Source organism: Castor canadensis, chromosome 4, assembly GCF_047511655.1.
Source record: "Castor canadensis chromosome 4, mCasCan1.hap1v2, whole genome shotgun sequence".
Classification (NCBI taxonomy): domain Eukaryota; kingdom Metazoa; phylum Chordata; class Mammalia; order Rodentia; family Castoridae; genus Castor; species Castor canadensis.
In genome coordinates, this window is record NC_133389.1 from 40,374,240 (window position 1) to 40,392,791 (window position 18,552).

The window sequence follows — 18,552 nt, forward strand, 5'->3', positions numbered from 1 at the left end:
ATAGTCTTTAAAGTATCCAGCATGGTGGTTCTCAGGTGTGGCTGCCAAACACATAGGCTGGAGATCTGTTAAAAAATGTAAACACCTGGGGCTACTGAATCCAGATCAGAGCTGAGTATTTGTACTTTTCAAATGCACTGTAGGTGCTGCTGATTCACAGTTAGGGCTGAGCTAGAAATATGCTAGTTGACTTTGACTATGAACTTGTTAATACAACATTAGGTGGGAATTCTTATGTTGCTTTGCAATATTTTTCTATACTTTGTAAGACACACTTTAAAATGTACTTTGAGCCAATGGAGAAGATAATTAATTCTGCTTGGGGAATATAAATACATATAAACATATAAATATATTGACGGGGTACCTAATGAGGCAAACTTTAATATAAAAAGCCATTAAAAAGTGAGAAAAATCATTCTTATCCTGATAAGAACTATTCTCAGTTGTTCTTTCAAGTCAGGAAGGAACCTCCTGTGCTAAGGTAAGGTGGTGCAACTTGTTTAAGGACAAAGTTTTGTTCAGTTCCATTTAATTTGTTTGGCTGGAGAAGAGGCTGGGACTCATGCTCTGTAGCAGCTGGTATCCACCATGCCTCTCCTTGCTATTAGTGAGGCAGGCTAGAATTGGGGAAAGCTCAGGACTCATAGAAAATATTTGACTATGCCCTGGGTCAGGGGTTGGGACCATCGTCATCTGGTCCGGGGACCACTTATGCCCCTACTCACTCATTGATTATTGGTTGGGAATCTCAGGTTCTTCCTTTACCAAAAGTTAGCTTAAGTTTCAAAAGCAGCTGGAAAGGAGAAGCACGCTCTCTGCTTCCAGCTTCCACCTGGGTCCACCACGCTCACTTTTGTAATTCTCTTCCTTTTTCATAAACTCCGATTACCTCCATGTGTTCTGTGATGGATTCTTCCATGTGGGACACAAAGAATTTGGAAGTCTTCTGATCACAAACTTCACTGTTGCTGTTAACAGTACAGACTGCAGAGCCAGGTAGGGGTCAAACGCAACCTTTTTGAAGGATGATAGTCAAAATTCAGATTCTGTTTATATGAGGTCCAGAGTTATTACAATGTCTTTGAAGGACTGAAGAGCACTGAATAAGGTTAATTGAAAAGACTTCAAGGGTCCCTGAAGGAGATTACCATGAACAAGGGGTTGTCTGTCCTACTGCCTCAAGTACTGCATTAGGACTTCACATTCTTTTTAGATAACCATGGTTTATTCAATATGATGTGTCTTGGGACAATGGTTGTAGATCTGTGTGCATCTGTGTCTTTAATCATCAATAATTTTGTATGTTATTAGTCTACTTTGTCATGGGGGAACAATGGCTGAAGAGACTTCCTTCTTCTCCCTCCAGGACTGCTAAATTCTTAACTTCTAGGGGGACAGGTTCTAGGAATTGACTGCCTTCCAACCACTTGTGACTTTTTAAATTCAATGTAACATCTTATAGTCACAAAAATAGGTTTGTTTCTTTTCCCAATATAGCTAATATATAAAAACAAGTTAAATGCACACCCCACAATAATTTGAAGAGTATTTTTCATTAACCTTCCAATAACTCAATTCCAAAGTTTGTAACTCAGTTTATTTCATTATAGTGGGAATATACTGTACTTATACATGAATATTTATAGAGGTAAAAATTTTTGAAAAACTTTAAGAACTATACTTGTAAGCTAAGTTTAGCTTTCCAACAGTGGCTGCAACAGGACAGAATGTGTTTAGTTGGTTAAGTAATAGTACAATTATGTCTATAATTTCTTTTAAGATTTAGACATTTTAGTGATCTGATGAAAGGTATGAACTCTAACCCAATAAAATGTCCATGTGCACACAAATAAAGGAAATATAGTTCCTTGCATGGACTGGTTTTGGGGGAAGAAACCCAGGAAGTGGTGAGAATTAAAGGTAGTTTTATTTTATGGAAGCACCAACTATTAGTGAAATGAAAGCAGTTAACTGTAGTGCATGCCTACAAAGCACCTGTATATGGGAGTCAGCAAAAAGGCTGTTGGTGGCCTTCCAAGACCAAGGTGAAAGAGCACTGGTGGGAGAAGGCAGCAGGAATGATATTACCTATATATAAAAACCTAATGCTCATGTATCAAGCAGAAACTACATCTGGAAAATCCAAAGTACTCTGGGACATTACCAGCATGACTCCTGACACTTAAAGGATTCTACTCATCTTTTGTTCTGGAAAAAAAATCCTAGAAAAAATAGTAGAAAAACATAGATTTTCTGTTGTCCCATTCTAATGTGCTGAGGGAAAAAGCCCAAAACAAAAGTTTGAGGACTGCTACTGACCATAGGCTAATTGCTGCCTGGACTTCTGGGAATGTGATTCTCAAAAGATATTTGGAGAAAGAAGAATCAGAATAAAAGTGTAGGCAGGACATTGAGCATGAAGATGTAGACCACAGAACCTGTGTAATTAAAATATTCCATTCTTTTCTGGGTGGAAGTGTGCTGAATTTGGAGAGATGGAAAAGGGGAGGGAGGAAAGTACATTATTTTCTTCAATAGGACACTGAAATCAGACTTCTTCTGAGAGAAGAGTAGCAATGATAATAATAGCCACACCATTTAAAACAATTATAATTTCACAAAACAGCTGTTATGTACCAAGAACTATTTAGCACTTTTCTCATTGTGAGAATACCACATTGTTGGTTTTATTAGTTCCATTTCACCAATATGAAAAATAAGGTTCAGAGAGATTAAGTAATTGCCCAAAAGTAGACAAATCTCACTGTACAGCACATCAGGCTTCTTTGGAAAGACCAAAATTGGAATTATATGAAATAAGACTCAAAGGAACTACTTTTTCCTGAAGGCAGAAGTGGAAGAACATTACCTACACACTCAGACTGAGATGAAGTGAAGGAAAACTTAAGGAAAGACTTGTGGATGCCAGAAGAAGGTAGGAGTGAGTTCATGGGTTGTGCATGTCCACTGTTGTTAAGAAAAGAGTCCAGGGAACTAGGAGATACCTATCTCCTTTGCATTTACCTCTTTCATTTTCTTCTATCTCTCTTCTTCTTTTCAATTTGTTCTCTCATTCTCTGATCCAACTTCCCTTTCCTTTCCTCCCTTTCTTTTCCTCATTTATTTTCTTCATTTCTATGTGTGCTAGGGAATATGAGTCAAATCAAGAAACTTGGCAACTTTTGGCTTGAGAAAGAACAGAAAAACAGAGAGGAAAGAGAATTAAGACAAGGGAATCAAGAATATTATGCCATCTATTATGTAGAATGTCTTGTGCATTCCACAGTGGCACAGAGAAGCCTCATGGTGCTTTATATCACCTTATACTCAGAGCACAGAGCTGCCTATAGAGGCATGAGGACCTTAGGTGAATGAAGGTGGAGGGATAGTCCCTTATTTGGGGGTGATGTTAAATGAAACTAGAAAATTTTCCTTACCATGAAGCCTGTCCTTCATTTCCTAACTGCCATTGAGGTGTATCTTAAATTTTCACCATGAGAAATTTATTTCATGCCCTTAGCAATACAAATTTCCTTGGGAAAAATCAAGAAGTTCAATTTACTGTAATTAATGTAGCTTCCTTCTTCCTAATTCCTGCTGAGATGCACACAATAAAGAGATAGCAATTTTAATTCACTGGGAAAAGGAAATGCTAATGCTTCTTGCATGCATTCTAGGGAGACCAGGTCTTGATGATACCCTCCAGAGGCCACAAGAGGAAGCTGTTTTGTGAGATAAGAATGTAGGGAGAGCAAATGGGAGGAAAATAGGAGGGCTAAGACAGGTAGCAAGAGATGCCAGTATGTCCATCACTGTGTATTTACAGATTCAGGACCAATAACCAAGTATAGAAAGAGCATAGGGTTCCACACACAGTTAAGAGGGGTAAGAAAAGATAATAGGATGAGTCTGCTAATTTTTATAAAAAAATTCCTTTCCTCTCTATTGATTCTGTTATGTTTCTGAAAAATTTTTTGAGCCAGAACAAATATTTTAAAAGTATAAATCTCAGGAATTCTAGCATGCAGAAAAAGCTATTTCATTTTCTTAATAAACATGTACTGAAAATGAAGAACCTATGTTTAACAACTTGTCAATCTTGTTTAATATGTCAGTAAAACATGTAATAGATTAGTGTAGTTAAAATTACATTAATTAATATTATGCTGTTTTGCCTTTCTCCATTTAAATTGTCTCTTGGTAAATATCCAAGGCTGATATAACATAAAACAATTTAGAAAACAGCAATGACATTGTAGGGACACTGATAATTGCTAGCCAATAAAAGCACAGCCAAGAATATTGGGTTAATAAGTGTAGATGCCAAAATTAAGTAGGCCACATGGAAAAGAAACAGGCCTAGCATATGTACAGCCAGGAGTTATGGCTGCAAGATCTGTAGCAGTAAACAATCACATTTTGCACACTGTGGTCTTTTTCTCTAGATGAAGGTGGACTGGCATGACATGAGTACAGAATAGAAAGAGAAGAAACAGAGACAGCCCTATTTCTTGCTTCTGGACCTGTTCCTGTGACTTGTAAGGCTCTTAGTTATGTTCCTTCCACTGAAAGCAATTTTGTCTGAAATTAAGGGACGACCAGGAGAAATCTGTTGAGAGAGCCATGGCTCCAAATTGGTAGTTGCCAAGAATTTAAGTGGGGAAGAATAGTTGGTGGGAATGGGCCTTCCTTCCTTGTCTTGAATCACCAGGCCCTCTGAGTCATCTTGGTGAGGTAGAGGCATGAATGCCTGCATTATGTGGTGGGAAAAGACTCTAAACTGAAATCCATTGGCTGAATGTAGTAACGACAATATTCAACATTTAAATTCTTCCTCTGTGTGGAGGCTCAAAACTAATCATTTTACACGAGTTATTTTATTTTTCTTTCCCTAATTCTGAAATAGTTGATATTACATTACCCTGTTTTTTTATAGATGAGAAAATAAGCCTGATGAGGTAGACAAAACAGAGCCCCTACACACACGCACATGTCCTAACCTTCAGAATTGGTGAATATGTGATCTTCCATGGCTAAAAGGACTATATAGATGTGATAGATGTAAGAATTTTGAAATAGAAAAGCTATTTTTTAACTACCTTTCTGGACCATTGTAATTATGAGAGTTCTTATAACGGAAAGAGTCTTTAAAGATAGAGGAAGGGCCCACAAACCAAGAAATGCAAGTGACTTTCTAGAAGCTAGAAAAAAAAGTGAGGAAACGGATTCTGCTTTAGAACTTCCAGAAGGAAAGTAGCCCTGCCAATACACTTATTTTTTTAACATACTGATATTCATTTTGGATTTGGGGACCTACAGAACTACAAGATTATATATTTGTGTTGTTTTAAGTCATTAAATTTGTGATAATTTGTCACAGCAAGAACAGGAAGCTAAGACAGCTGAGAAGGGTTAAGAAGCTTTCACAATATCATATTGCTGGTAGCCAAACTACTGGGATTTGTACTTCGGAAGTCTCTCCAGAGGCTAAATACTTGACCATTACATTGTGCCACCTCCCTATTCCTCCATAGTCTCTACAAGCAACTAAAGATCATTGATTAAGACCTACTATGTAATTTCTAGTGGTCATGATCTTATTTAATCTTCAGATAAGAGTGATGGTAATATCCCCATTTTATAGATGACAAAAGTGACACAGATGTTAAAGAGCTGGAATTTGGTCCTAGATCAGTGACCTTCAGTCTAAGTTTTCAGTCCCTTCATTCTACAGATAAATTTGACCAACATTTATGGAGTGTGGCATCTGTTACATGCCAGAATAAAACACAAAGTCAAATTTGAGTGTTTTGTTCCTCAGAATAAAATACAAAGTGTTGTACCTCAGAAGTTCTTTTTTTTTGGGCCAGGGAAAAATTTATTCCAAAGAGAGATTGTACCAAGAAGTTGACAGTGAAGCTGGTCCAATACTGTTACACGAACGTGTTCATTCCCAGCGTGCAGTTGCTACTCTGCTGGAGACACCTAAAGGGCTCACGTGGGTTACTGTATCATTGGTGCTCCAGGAATACTGCACTCCAGAGGACATAAAGTTACCATTGATGCAAACGGTTTCCATCTCAGTATTGACAGGCTGTCCTCTGACACCATCTATACAGCAATAGAGCAATGTACCAATCTATCTATCTATCTATCTAATAGGCGCTGATTATTCAATTAATGCAGTGAAATGTACTAGAGGTAAATGTAGTAAGAATATTTTGAGATTTTTAAATACCTATCACAATAGTAGAATCATTGAACCCCCAATTACCACATATCAAAGATTACCTGAATGGGAGGTACTCTACTCTGAGTATAGAAACTAAAACACTTTGAAACTTAAGAGTAGCTAACCAAAGGCTATGGAACTGACCATGCTACTGGGAACTTTACAGTTCCTCAAAGCTAGTACCACAATGAATTGCATTAACTCAATCAAAGCATCAGGATTTCTTTTATGTTATGTTATTCTTACCATAACATCAAGAACAAAGTGGTAAACAATACAATTATATAAAAAGTGATCCTGCCAAAAGAACCAGAAAACAAATGTTTGATTTATCATCCCCCAACCCAACTTAGAGCTTGTAAGTGGAACAAATAAAAACCTACATATACACTTTGTGCTTCTGATTTATGGTGTCCAAACTTCACATCACTCCACAGAAACACTACTAGAACCACTCACAGTGCAAAATCTTGAATAAAACATTTGTTTCCAAATAGCCTTAATGCTACCGTGGGCACACTTTGGAGAGTTTAAAAACCACGCTGGTGATGTATCAATATGTGTGTATTCTGACTCTGAAGACTGAGTGTTCCAGATTCCTGCTTGAGCCTGTGCATTCAAGGGAACAAGTGTCCCTGGCCCTAGTGAGAACACAGCACAGGCTAATGAGCAGGAGGCTGGCTAAGTGTCCCAGTCTGAACAAGCTGTTCTTTTTTTTAACAAAGCCCTTCCCCTAAGGGTACTCAAGCCATTTCCTGATGGTGCTGGCACTCAGACAAGCGGCCACATTTCAGTGCCATTCAAATATACCAAGGCAGTGATGCCTTTAATAGTACTTTAGTGACTTCAAAGGCTTAATGAATCAAAACTACTACCTGAAAATGATCAGGCACTGAGAGAAAGAACTACTAAAAACTGCTCTTTAAAAGCTTCAAAAAGCTGTTGAAAAGGAGTCTGGGACTTAGGATGTTTCCTATATGTGAGCTCACACAGTGTAGAAGTCATTCTCCGAGATGCTCCCTTCCAGCTGGGAGCTGTTAACATTACTAGGTTTGCAACATGAATCAGAGCTATTTCTTACATTGCTACATAAGGTCAGGCTAGTTCAATAAAAGCCAGAACCTACAGAACATTTCAGGGACAAACCAGAATTGTACATAAATGAAAGAGTCAGATCAAAAAGTTTCTCAACTTTCCTCTCCTATTAGTAATAGGTTTTCGTAGGACTGTTTCACAACTTTTTGTTGTCACATGGTGAGAACAATGAAACTCAGAAATCAAGAGACAGAGCAAAGGCTGTCTAGTGAAGAAGCAAAGCCAACACAAGAATCTCACTTCTTGGCTCCTGTTTAGAGATATTTTTCTCTCTTCTCTGATTTAGAGATCTATGTCTTTGAGTTAGTCCCTCTAGTGTAAAAGCCCTCTAGAATGTCTATAAAGAAATGAATATAGAATGTCAAGAATAGGGGTGGTGAGGAATGAGAATCTTAGAGTTTGCAAGTGATCATCATCACCACAAGTGTCTACAGAAGTCCTTTCAAGCAAGCAAGTCATCACCCTACTGCACCATCTGCCTGAAAGTGTTTTAAACTTGAGTTATTGTTCTCTAAGGTCCATTAATAGTCTGTAAAGGAAACAAGCTAATGAGACCCTTGAATGACAGAGCTTTTTGTCCTTCTGTTCATCCAAACTTTAGGACTGTGCCAATATATTGAAGAGGTGTATATAGGAAGACTTAGTGATAAAGAAGAACAGAAAGAGAACTAGACCTCTCACCTCCAACCAAAAAGGATGTTCAGTTTTAGTATTTAATATGTCACTAAAGTATGACAAATAGGTTTTAATATAAAGCCTGTTTATATCTTAATAACACAGAACCAAAGCCTAGTATTCTTTAGTTTAAAAAGTTCAAGCTAATTATGCAGTCTTTTTCTGTAAAACTTGTCAATATTTATTTGCAACATGATCTTGGAAGCTTTCTCTAGGCATAGCATTCTGCATTAACCCTTGAGTAATGTTTGCTTCCAGCTTTGGGTTCTCATAAACAGGACTTTTCCAGTATGGTTAACTGTACACGAATCTCTGGTTATAAGAGGTCTGAGAAAGGGTATTACTAGTACACTGGCATTTCTCACGGTCACTGTCTCCTCTAACAGACATACTAAAACCCTAACACATGAGCAGGGGGAACTTGCCAGATCAGGAGAGCAGAGAGAAGGACAGTGTAAAAAGGCCCAGGTGCAGTACGAGGAACACAGTGAAGAGGAAGGAACTCAAAGGAGAGTGGACCCCAAATAAGTTTCAAAAAAAAAATGTCTAAAGTCAGCCTAATTTACTTGGTAATCTGGATTTTTAGTAGTGTTTTGAATTGCAGAAAACCAACGTGGACACCCTTGGTTTGAGCAAAATAAACATACTGTGTTGTTAGTTTCTGAGGTCCTGGAGCTACTCTCCTCCCTAGCTGGAGCGCACCATTTGCACCTTTCTTGGTTAAGCCATTGCACTCATGTGCAGCTTGTATTATATGAGCTAATTTAGTAGCCATGCCTGCTGGGTTTAATGACCTCTACAGTCAATTAAGATGCTTTTTGAAGAATAGCAAGCAAAAGCTGCCTTTAATTTAAAGTTCAAAATGCTTAAAATGACTTTATAGGTCCCGAACCACCTGGCTCCTAGGTTTATCGTAGGCCAGAGTATCTCTGTGTCAGGCACTGTACTGTAGTCATACAGGCCTCAGGGCCTTTCTTTCTGCAGGCTGGTGGTGGAGTGGCTTACATGTCACAAGAAGAAGAAAGAACAAGAGCAGATTTATGCACACAGGAGTTAAACACTTCAAGCAGTAACTAAGGAATGTTAATCTGACAGTAAGTACATAAGATGAGTCTTCGGGGACAAACCTGAAGATTTGATCTGGAAAGGCTACCAGGGAGAACCCACAGACAGCTAGTCCCAGGAACTGGGAGGCTTCTTATTCCTTAGCAGCCCTTGGTTGTAAACACTGTAAGAGGAAGGAACAGGTAGAGCCAAGAACAAAAACTCAAAATGAAAGTGAGAGAAATCACTCACTTTTATTTTTTTGGCTTCAAATATATTTTTAAGAGATGGGGAGATGTGGTAAAGGAAGATTGTCTCACTTAAATGAGTGAGGTTTCATCATCATTTTACAAACTATATTATTAGTGCTATTATTTTTCTTGGCAGTACTGGGGTTTGAACTCAGGGATTTGTGTTTGCTAGGCAGGCACTCTACCACTTGGGCCACCCCTCCAGCCCTCTTTACTCTGGTTATTTTGAAGATAGAGTTTCACTTTTTGCCCAGACCAACCTGGACCACAATTCTCTTGCTTTAAGCTTCCCACCGTTGCTGGGATGACAGACATGTACAACCACACACATTTTTTTTTCTGTTGAGATGTGATCTCACAAATTTTCAGGACTCAAACCACGATCTTCTTAGCCCTATGCATAGCATGAGATGACAAGTATATGCCACTGGTGCCTGGCTTTACAAATTTTTTTTTTTTACCAAAAATTTGTACATACATCATTTAAAATTTTAAACCTGGTGTTATTTGTAGATGGGAACTTAGGTAACATCCTTCATAGGTACAACTTAACTCAATCTCTTTAATAAATATTATCTAGTTCTTTCTTTGATGATTGACATAGCTTTTTCCATATATCAAAAATATACAGTCCTGCTTCAGTAAGCCCAAAGTGGTTAATTTTGGATAACTCAGAATATTTTCAGAGGAGTCCCAAATCCTCAGAATATTAATATTTTCATTACACAGCTGTTTAAAAGTGAAAATAAATTAATTTTTACTACTTCCTAATTTTGAATGGAAATTTCTTTGTAAGTCAGAGAAGGTGAGAAGTATAGCCTTACAGCATCTAATGCTTTTTCTGACAAAACTGAGTACGTGTAGCAAAGTAGGAAGATCAAATTTATAGAGGAAAAAGAACATAGTTATTCTGTAGATTCTGTCATTTTTAGAACTAGGTAGATAACTTCTCAAGTATTCAAACTCACTACTGAATTTTCCATCATTATTTTCAAACAAAACCTATATTCAGTTGGCTTTGTGGATTCATACTGTTTTGCACCAAAATGTACTATGAACATTTCTTAAAAGCTCATAAATGCACAATTTTGATTAGCCCAAGGGTATGTGGGCAAATGTCTTTTGATCAAAACAGGTTAAAGGTGTTTTGATGCAGCCTAAAATTTCAGAATACTAAGATTTATCTTCATAATGCCAACTCCATCTTCTCAGTCACTCTAGTGGCTTTAGGACCTAGGGTTTGAATCTGTCTGTATATTTAATTGTCCCTGCTTTCCCCCTTATCTGTGACCCCATCTTAAGATCCATGACACAATAGCTACACAAACCCATTGAATTCCCCATTTAGTGACAATTCTTATTATCATATCAATGGGAAATATACATTCTAGGATATTTTTCTGGGTGTATTTATTCATATTAATTATAGATCATAAATAATTCATTTGAAAAAATCTCCCACATATTTTGAAATGAAATCTCCAACCAATAGAACAAATGACCAATAGTGTATCCCCATGTATGAACAATGTATGAATATTACATTAGGGAAAGTCACACTTTAGAGTTTAATGTAGCATTCCTCTCTTGTAGTTATACCTTTCATCAGTATTAACCAATCAGAAGGTACAACCACAAACCTCAGTACCCAGTCATTAGTATTTGTGAGAACTCTCCACGTGTGGGCATTGAAGTAGAATATCTAACTCCGTGGCACAGATATCTTCTAGGTGTAACTGCATAAAGTTAAGTTCTATATATTGAGCATGATTTTCACATAGACTTCAGTTTTAAATGAGAAATAAACTTCAAAAGTAGTAAAGCCATAGGAAATAGTGTCTTTTAATGTGAGGACCCTTTATGAGGTAATAAAAGGAGGAGGGGAGAGTGAGGTGTTGCTTATTTCTGTTTTAGTGACCTTGTCTGAATAGGACATCTTAAAAGTTAGGTCCAGGGAGAGCTGCGAATGGTAGTGTGTTAAGACATGAGACAAGGCAATGAAGTAATGAAGTGAATTTCCAATAGCCATATTAATTAGTAATAATAGTAATAATAAAAGAAAGTCAACAGCAAAATAGTTAACTTTATAATTTCTTTGTGTTCTTCTTGGTATATGATGCCCAGCCTCTATTCCTCAAGTGTCTAGCAAATAAGGTTGCCAATCTAACCAAGTAAAATATATTTTTAGGAAAGTATGACCCAAATATTAAATAAGACACATGTATACTAAAAACTATTTATTGTTATCTGAAATTGAAATTTAACCAGGCATTCTGTACTTTATCTGGTATTCCTACTAACATAGCACTTTAGAGTCAGAAAATGTTTTGGGGGTGATTTCATTTTCTTTACTTGGTATAAAAGAAAAATCTTTTCTCCAGCTTTCTAATTTTTACTTTTGCTGTGAATCTTTTATTCAGATAAATTCCTCTACATGAGCCGAGTGGGGGGAAGTGGTCTGGTGAGGCAAAGAGAGCAGACCCCAGCACACTCAAGAGCCCATCCCCTGCTACTGTTTGAAATCTATTTCTATAAGTCAAAATTCTCATTTTCCATGAGCAAAGGAGGATCACTGAGGATGGTGGCTGCAAATCCATTTTTTTTGCTTTGGCTCTTGCTGTCTTTGCATAGGTAGGTGACTTTGCAGTAGAGGAATGAGTTATATCGCTAAAATTAATTTATAAGCTTTATCACAGCATATCAGCACATCTTCCTATTCAGAAAATGCTATATCATTAAAATTAGATTATTAGGTAACTCAAAACGATAAAAAGAAAAATACTATAGGAAAATATCACAGGAAAAACCCTCACTATTTCAAATAAATTTTGGGTAAGACAGGTTTTCTTGGAATAGTTTGAAAACCTAATGACTGGTCATTAATGAAACATGTGAGGACTAGCAAACAAATAGTCTCTCTCCCTCTCTCTCTTTTCCTCTTTCTACCTTTAGTAAAACTATAAAACCATTACAAATAAGAAGGATACTAATCTTATGGTGAGGGTAGAAAATGCATAGAAATTATGCGAAAACAAAGAAATTAAGGCTCTGCTAATCTTTTCTAAACTTTTAGAGAATGGACTACATGCCAACTACATCCTAAATGTCTTCATTATCCTTTGTCTGCCCTATCTTTCTTGCTATAAAGTTACAACTCTAAAAGAAGAGAACAATTCTCCACAACTCATATCTGTCCATTGCCCATCCATCTATTCATTAATGAAATAAAGAGTTAAATATGTGGGCCACGCACTGTATGAGACATTGGTGACACACAGTGGTAAACAAGACAGAAATAGTTTCTGCCCCCAGGGAATTTAGCAGTCGTAGTAGAGAAGATAGACATTAAAAATGATGGCAAAAATAATTCCTTATAGTTGCTATAAATGACAAGCACATTTACTGCAAACACTGACTATCCAATACAGAATCATCATCATCATCACAATCAATTATGCACTGGGTCATACATTGTACAAAGTGTTGTGCATCCTTAATTTCTAAAAATTCATGCAAAATTTGGAAAATAGCAAGGTTGGCCTTATTATTACCATTTAAAAAAGATAATAGAAAACTTGTTCTTTTTCTATTTATAACCTTGACTGTCTTCTGAGGAGACCATCAGAAGACTGTGTTCTGTTAGCATCGTGATGCCTTTGGGCATGAAAGTTGGGAACAAGAACAGAAGAGAGAAAAATTTCTCTGCATAGTAAGATGAAAACTATTTGGATTCCAAAGAAGCAAGCTAAAGGCCTATGTGATAAAAATAGAGAAGATGGAGATTTCTGGAGAAATGAAGACAGTGTTGCCTCTCCAGTCTCCCCATCTTGCCAATCCCCATCCTTTAGTAATGTTATAGATCTACCAATGTGAGTGGATTCTTTGGTGGACACTGGCAAGCAGGCAGAGTTTCACTTGAAATCTGATAAAAGGGAAGAAGAGAACACAACACACATAGACATTAGGGCCAGAGGAATTAGGGAACTGTAAACCTAAGAACTCCTAGACATTGTGGGAGTGGTTGAAATTATCTCAAGCCAAATTTATGCGAATCTACAAGGGGCTAGGAATCTTAGCTGACAAGTGCATGATCCAAAGGAGGATACTGTATTTAGAGGTGTCACAGAGCCAGTTATTGTGTGGAAATTATATTTGAATCCAAATCTGACTCCAAGGTCTATAGTCTTCCTATTTTTCCATGCTTCCTTAGTTTTTGTCAAGAAGGCACAAGGGACCACAAAGAAACATGTCTCATTTTTTCTGGCTTTGAAAGGAATTAGTCCTCAACCAACCAGGGTACAGGTTTGCCATCCTCAGGTCAGAGACCCCAGTGACTGTGTTCTGCTTCAATGCTTGAGGTTCAAAGTACTTTTACATATCTTACCTAATGTATGCAGGTTTATTTCTGAATGAAGAACTAAATACATTGTGCTAAATAAATCCCAAGGCTTTTGACTAGAAATTACTCATCCAGCAGTTTCTGCATGGACATTATCTACTAAGAGCAGCTTTGCCAAGCCTGGTCACTCAGCAGGGAGCAAGTGCAGAGTTTGCATTTGGTGTGCTGTGGACAGACTTCAAGAGCAACTTGTACATCCTGTAGGCTCTGGAAAGAAAACTGGGGACATAATGTCCTGGTCAAAGCAAATGCCTAAATTTATTTTTGGAATTATTCCTTGGAACTGTGAGGTTTTTTTGATGCAGAACCAGTGCAGGAAACAAGAAAGTTAAGGAAATACAAACCTTGAAGTCTTAAAACTCTTCTAAACTTATCTAGTGTGTCCTGGAGGTTTAATCACTAGGTAGAGTAAATCCTCAGCAGTTATAAATAACCCGAGGTTGCTTTTAGATTGTCTGCTTTAGTTTGGGAACTGCCAGACCTACAAAGACTATTATTTCTGGGTTGCCATTTATGGCTCTCCACTTTGAATTATCCATCTTCTATCTTTTCTTTGTGTTCTAGTTCAGACTGTGTTTATTTTTATATCTTTGAGTGTGCCTAGTATGCTCTTGAAAGTACTCTTTGAATGCCACCCTTTTTCAAAACCGTTTAAAAAGGTGAGTGTGAAATTCTGTTAATAGATTTGAATTCTTCACTTGTTATTAATGTATGGAAAACATCCAACATATTACCTAGGGCACATGCTCTGACATATTATTCACTTCATTTGCTCTTCTCAAAGCAATGTTCTCAAAGGAGATAGAAGCAACTTCTCAGCTAAGTGTGTAGGTCAGAATGTATTAATACTTTTGGCTGCCCTATGGGTATTTCTAACTCACAGGAATGGAGACCATCTTCCTTGATTGCAGATGAAGCTACCATAGGAGCTTAAGACTAACATTCTGGAGAGGAGGTTTAGCTGTTGTATTACTTTTCTCAAGAGAATGCCTGACATAAATAAAAGGAGGAAAAATTTAATTTGGTCCTGGTTTCAGAGGTGTCAGGTCATAATGGTGGGGACGGCGTAGTAGTGGAGCAGAACAGTTTACATAATGGTGGCCAGGAAGCAGAGAAATGTAAAGATAAGAAGGAGACAGGGCAAGCTATACCATCCAAGAGCACATCCATGGTGTTACAAGTAGGCTCCCCCACCTACTTTACCACCTCTCAATAATGCCATCTTATGAATCCATCAAGGGATTAATCCATTGATTAGATCAGAGCCTTCAGGATCCAAGCATGTCCCAAAGGCCCATCAGCTAGCAACCAAGACCCCAGTACATGAGCCTAGGGACAGTTCGTATTCAAACTATTAAGAGTCATGGAATCAGACATACCTTATTTCAGATCTCCTTACTGATATGTACTGTCTTCATGTTTTTGAGTAAATAACTTAGGTCTTTTTTACCTTCAATTTTCTTATATTAAAGTGGATATAATAATTTACATAAATTCATGAACACAGAATAAGATGACTTTGTAAAATATTTGGTATTGTAACTATACTTTTTGCCATTGGCCTCTCTCATATATTTTCAACATTTTCTTTCCCCCTTTTTTCTTCTGACTGCTTTTGTAATGGATTCTATAGGATTGCTGCATGCTAACTTTGTTTCCCTAAGACAGAGATAACTAAGACTGTGGGCCAGAATCTCCCAAATCCCTCTTCCCTCCACCTCCTACCTCCACCCTGGCCGTGGTGTCTGTTCAGGGCTGTGCATACAACCCAAGCCAATCTTTGCCATTTACTTTCTGGGATCTTGAGGTATTAAGAAAAATCCCCTATGGAGATGTAAAGCTGGTGGTGTGTGGTTTTATAGCTACTGGCAGCCATCCTACTTGCTGCTTGGAAAGCTCCTATCTAGGAGTTAGACAGAGACTTGGGATCTGGGTGCTGTTTAGTGGGGTCACTGTGAATAAGGCTAAGCAGAAACAGGCAGAGCCTAGAGACAGGGAAAGATAGAGCTTTGGGGATGTCCTTGAATTTCTGGACCTACACAAGTCTGAAGCCAACGGTGTGTGTGTTCTTTTACTAGCTCCTCCTTTTAAAACTGGTTGGAGTGGTATTTCTCCAACCTGCAACAGGAAGATCCTATTATAATTCCTTTCTGTTCTCTTGTACTTTTGTATTACTTTTCACAAATTAACTGGAAGACCTTGTTTTTTATCTTCCTTCTTTTTCTCAATTTAATTTTTGCCCTGCTTCCTACTGTTTAGAAAAATCACAATAAATAGTTTAAAAAAGAACATTAAAACCATCCCATTAACTTTGTGGTTGATACTTTTGCATCTTTTCTATATATAGTTGCATTCACATTGAATATTCAACTTTAAATTCTGATTTTTAACCTAACTTATATTACAGCATTGCAAAAGTAACACATATCTGCTGAAGAAAATTTAGAAAATACAAGAGAGCAAACATAGAAAAATGAATCTATTACCCACAGATAATTATTACTAGCATCCTGCTTAATTTTGTTCTATTTTTTTTTCTGCTCCATTCCTCCCCAATATCAATACTGGATGGGAGATAGAATTTTATTGAAAGCATATTCTCTCAGTATATATTTTTATAAGACTCTTTAAATGATTTTATCATGTTCCATAATTTATTTAACCAGTTGTCTATTGTTGGGTATTTAGTTTGTTTAAAATTTTTTATGTTTTAAATAATACTGAGATCAAGACCCTTACTTTAAATTTTTGGGCAAAAATATTTCCATTTTAGACATTCCTAAAAGTAGAATTACTAGGTCAATGATCATAAGTATTTTAAGTCAATTAAAATATTATCAAACTCTTTTCAAGAAATTTTGTGATAATTCTCCCTGTGCCAATCACTCATGACAATGGTTAGGAAACACCCCTGTAGTAGCACAGAATTTCTTTCCGATGGAATGACTTTAACTATTCATTTTCCTGCTATAAAATGTTTGGCTGTTTCCAATTTTTCACCAGTATAAATAATGCTATAATGTTCTAAGTCTTGCATTCATTTTAGATTATTTCTTTAGGTGATTCTAAAAATAGATTTTTTTACATTAGAGAGTGTCATTATTTTCAATTCATGGCTATATACTGACATGCCAAATTGGTTTCCAGAATTATTGCATCAATTTCTACCTCCATCAATAATGTTGGAGAACAATAGCTTCCAATCTCACTAATATTACATATTATCACTAAAAATAAAGCAAAAGAACCCACGACAGTATATGTACAAAATTCACTAGTTTGGTAGGTGTCATGGTGTGATTTTATTTTTAATTTGTTTGATTAAAACTCAACTAATATTTTTCATATTTTTTTACTTTCTCTTGGTTGTGAATTACCTATTTATGTTCCTTTCCCATTTTTCAATGTCATATTATTTTACATAATAATGTTATATATTAACATTATTGATCTAGCATCTCAATATGAATATCAAGCACATATGGTTTATAAATTATTCCTATAATTTTCATACATACTTTTCTACATTGGGATAGAAATCTTTTTTTGGGCAAGTATGTCACCTTTATACAATATATACCCCTTCTCCACACAGGGAAGCAGCACAGTACACAGCCTATGGTACTGGACTGCTATGAACAGGGATGGCAAAATCTATCTTTTAGAATCATTGTGAGGCCTAACTGATATATCAGTTTTCAATGACATTGCATAGAAAGTCCTTACCATTGTTACTTATACATTTTTCTTGAATAGCATTTAAGTGCTAACTTACCAATGACAATTTTGACCCTCAACTTCAAAATGCTAATGTCATCAAATGTAACTTTTCTCCCATTATCAATGTTGATTTTTACACTACAAAATCCTTTTTCTTCCATGGATCACTTATAACTCTGGGTATTTGCTCAAAAAAAATCTACTTGAAGATTTTTCATATGAATGTTCATAGCAGTTTATTTTTAATAGTTAATACTGCAAACAATGTCTAAAAAACTGGAAACTGTTATAAAAAAAGGTGAATGGATAAACAATAAATAATTAAAGTAATTAAAATGACTATATGATTTATACATACATTAGATCAGCCAGAAAATAATTATACAAAGTGAAAGAAATCAGACAAAAAATGTAAGTACTGTACAATTTATATATATATAAATTCTAGAAGATGCAGATGAATCTACAGTGAATAAAAGCAGAATAGTGGTGGCCTGAAGTTGGGGAGTAGTGGGTTGGAGACATTGCCAAGAGGCATTGAGAATCATGAGGGGCTTGAGAAGGCCTTCGGGATGACAGATAGGTATGTTCACTTCCTTGATTCTAGAGATGGCTTAGGGTACATACATTATAGCAAAAGTTAAATTTGTGCACTTTATAGCGTATTGCTAATTATACAAAATAAAACCATTCTAAAATTCCTCCATGTTTTCTGTTAATTTTATAGTTTATTATAAATTTTTACCTGTAACTTAGCTTGAATTCATTTTTTAGTATAAGTTATGGTTTTCTTCCCAATACTATTTATTCATGATAATGATCTCTCTTATTGATATACACAGCTTTCTCTATCATATATTAATATATATACTTATATATTTGTTTATACTCCAGGGTTTTGTCTATATTATCACCTTCTTCAATTATAGTTCAAATTAATTATAATTATAGCTTTATAAAATATCTAATAGCTGGCAAGATAAGTTCCTTTTCACTTTAATGTTTTTTTCTTGCCTAACCCTTACCCTAATCAAAAGAATTTCAGATCTTAGCATTAGTATCACAAGAGACTATTTAAACCTAAAAGATTTTAATACAATTTTAAATACTACAAGTAAAAGATGTTGAAATGA

The 18,552-nt window shown here is 36.3% G+C and overlaps 1 protein-coding gene across 16 annotated transcripts in view; it reads right to left on the reverse strand.

The window, feature by feature from the left end:
- Positions 1–18,552, reverse strand: part of Dtna (dystrobrevin alpha) — a 345,657-nt gene that overhangs the window by 131,414 nt on the left and 195,691 nt on the right. For 2 of the 16 annotated variants that reach the window (XM_074070026.1, XM_074070018.1), the window contains exon 3: positions 893–1,017. The exons of the other annotated variants lie outside the window; for them this stretch is intronic. The gene's annotated coding sequence lies outside the window, so the exon portion shown is untranslated. The remainder of the gene's footprint in view (positions 1–892; positions 1,018–18,552) is intronic. 16 annotated transcript variants of the gene reach the window in all.